Source organism: Gekko japonicus, unplaced genomic scaffold (assembly GCF_001447785.1).
Source record: "Gekko japonicus isolate JY-2015 unplaced genomic scaffold, Gekko_japonicus_V1.1 scaffold203, whole genome shotgun sequence".
Classification (NCBI taxonomy): Eukaryota; Metazoa; Chordata; class Lepidosauria; order Squamata; family Gekkonidae; genus Gekko; species Gekko japonicus.
This window is the reverse complement of record NW_015170280.1, coordinates 465391-468376: the sequence shown is the minus strand read 5'-3', so window position 1 is coordinate 468376 and position 2986 is coordinate 465391. Positions and strand designations below refer to the sequence as shown.

General features: G+C 44.4%; 1 protein-coding gene across 1 annotated transcript in view; it reads left to right on the top strand.

Annotated features, from left to right (window-relative positions):
- MACF1 (microtubule-actin crosslinking factor 1) overlaps window positions 1–2986 on the top strand; it is a 373337-nt gene that overhangs the window by 338576 nt on the left and 31775 nt on the right. The window lies entirely within an intron of this gene.

Below are 2986 nucleotides of genomic sequence, written 5' to 3'. Positions count from 1 at the left end.
TTTGTGGGTCAACACGAGGATTCTGTTTGCCCTGGGGAGGGGGGGGGGGGGGTCCCATTGTTCTGAATGTAAGAAGTTAAAAGCATCAAGAGATGAAAATGGGAACATTAGCTGATGCACAAAGTTGCAGCCCATGAAGAATACTTTTGATTCTGGTGTGGCCTCATAGTGGGCCAGCTAAATAGCAAGAGAATTTCGAGGTCACTTTGTGTTATTTGTACTCATGAGCAGTGTGAGAAAATGTGCCCACAATTGGGTGTGAAGAGTACACAAACACTAGAGAATTAGATGAGTTTCCAGTAGGCTTGTTGGCCACAGGTAGACTTAGCCTGCCAGGTGTGAAGGATGAAGACCTTGCATAGCTGGTGTGGGGAGGAGCTTACTGTTGTACTACGTGGGCCCCAATGATGTTCAGGAAAATAGCTATGAGGTTCTGGATTTTTCTAGTAGGATGTAAAAGTGCAGGACATCCTAGGTAGCCTCCACAGAAATATTTCCTGTTCCACGCACAGGACCAGCTGGGATGAGGGATCTTGGTTATGCATGAGAATGGTGGTATTTGGGGGGGGGGACATTTAGATTTGTCAGACACTGGGGAAATGTTGTGACAAGTCCAGCCTGTTGAAGAGAGAGGCTTCCGTCAAAGTGGCTGTCTGTGCTTCATAGCAAGAAAAGCCTTTAGACCAACTTCTTGTGAAAACTAACAGGAACTTCAGAGTATCTGAGCTGGGATAATTCACCCCCAAGGGATCCTGTAGGAAACATTCCTAGCCATCTAAATTGTGGGCAGGATAGAGCTTGGTAATAAGAAGGAAATGACACAACCATGTAAAGAAACCTGTGGAAAGGAGTACAATGTCAAGATTCCACAAATGTCAGTTCACAATGTTGGGAATGAGCATGAGGAATTCTTGGGCTTTGCATACCTTCCTATCCCTCCCCTCAGGCACAGGTAAGAGATCTAATGTTGTCATTTTGTCCATATCACTATCGCTGTGACTTTTCCCCCACTCTCCAAACCAGGATTCCAAGCAACAAATAAAAAGCGGCTTGGATACAGGGAACAAACCATAGATGTGATTTGGGGGAAAATGACAAAAAAACATGGTTTGCTTTTACATCATGTTATTGCTCAACCATACTGTGGGAGAAGGACAAGGGAACATATGTGGCAAGGATTCCCCAGGCACAGTCCAGTAATGACAAACCATAGTCTGTTGTTATGTGTGAATCATGCCAATGTGTAGGTATTATTCTTAGCATGTGAATGCTAGAAACCTCCTGAGCAAGATGGGACCCAGAATGATTGGTGTGCTGAATGAGAAGATAGAGTAGGCATTTTAGAAAGTATTAGTGATATACGTTTATCCCTGAATACAAAATCTGTAGACAAAATAGAGGCGGGTGGTCTTCCTGTCCAGGTTAGTGAGAGCATCGTCCAGTAAACTAGAAAAGAGAAACAAACATTTCCACAGAATTTCTGTGAATGGAAGGCCCAAAGAAAAAGAACATTGCCTACCTACATCAAATTCTGAGGGTAACCTTGAAGTGAATGAAGAAATTGGAGAGTTAGCAAAATAGAAAATGTTCATAATAATGAAGGATTTCAGCTCCCCTCCCCTTGACTGGTTTGATGACACTCAGGTCATGACAAAAATTTAGATTTCTTTTAACTCAGTTAAAGTGAGTAGTGCTCACTACCTGGTGTGAGGTTCAAGTGGGGACACAATGCTATTAAATCCAGCATATATGTAAGCAGAAAGTTTCCCAGAAATTCCAGTTTAGTTGCATTGAATGTCAAAAGAGGAAATTTGTCCCTAATTAAGAAGCATGTGCCACTGAGTTGCAACCAGTTCATGGTGATTGCTTCCACGGGGTGTTCCAGGACCGACATAGCAGAGGTGGTTTGCCATTGCCTTCCTCTGCATAACAAGCCCACTCTTCCTTGGCAGTCTCCCACCTAAGTACCGACCATGGTCAACCCTGCTTGGCTCCCAAGCCTTCATGAGCTCAGGCCAAACTGGGCTTATCAGTCTGCTGTCCAGAACAAAGGGATGCATTAAAAGGAAGTGGAAAGGAAGTTCAGAATTAGGGGTTGTTGGGGTTTCGGCATGGACTAAGCTACCCACACACCATCGAGCGAGTGGAGGTTGAGCGGCAAATAAGCATATCTGTTGGCGAGGTCTACTTGATCTACATATGAAGAGTGAGTAAAGTTGAAACTAAACAACAAAGCAAAAGCCCCTCCCCCCCGGAAAAGCGAGGGGGGAGAGGGGACTCTCCTCCGCTAAGAACTGTTTATAAGCGTTATGGAGCTAGAAGAAAGGGGAGGCAGGTTTAAAAGCAGCAATGGACTATACGGAGAGATTCGGGGAGACAGTTAAGCGTTGAAGCAAGTTTTCAGGACTTTGGCAAACTTTGTAAAAGTAAACAAAAATGGTGACGGACAATGTAGTGAGCGCGACAAGCGATATCCAAGCTTTCTCCAGGAAGTGGAAGAGCTGCTGGTTAACCATTTGACCGGAAATAATCATAGACTCTTGCAAACTGTGTCCTAAGCCTTTGTTCCCTGTTGGCATAAACGAGGTACTATGCAAGAACTGTGCTACATGTCAGCTGTTGCTTTTAAAAGGACTGTGTTAATATTGGAGAAGCGTCTAACCAATGATCATAGGGGCTTCCAGGATCGAAGAGGGGAGAGTCAAATGGGCATTTGCAATTCGAAGGGCCTGTATGCAGACCATAAGCGAGGCTTAAAGCGAAGGAGTATCCTTCATGGTTATATCCTGATTAAGTCTGCTGGGCAATAAGGTGATGAGACTCTCCTCAAGTTGGGCAGTGAAAAGCAAATTGGAACAACCCCTATGATTGAAAGCAAGAATTTAAGCAGAACAGTCCTGGAAAAAGGAGAAGGGACTTTGTTTTGAGATGGCCGGTTCCTGATACAGCAAGATGGTGTCACAGGGAAGAAGAAAGAGGAAAACAG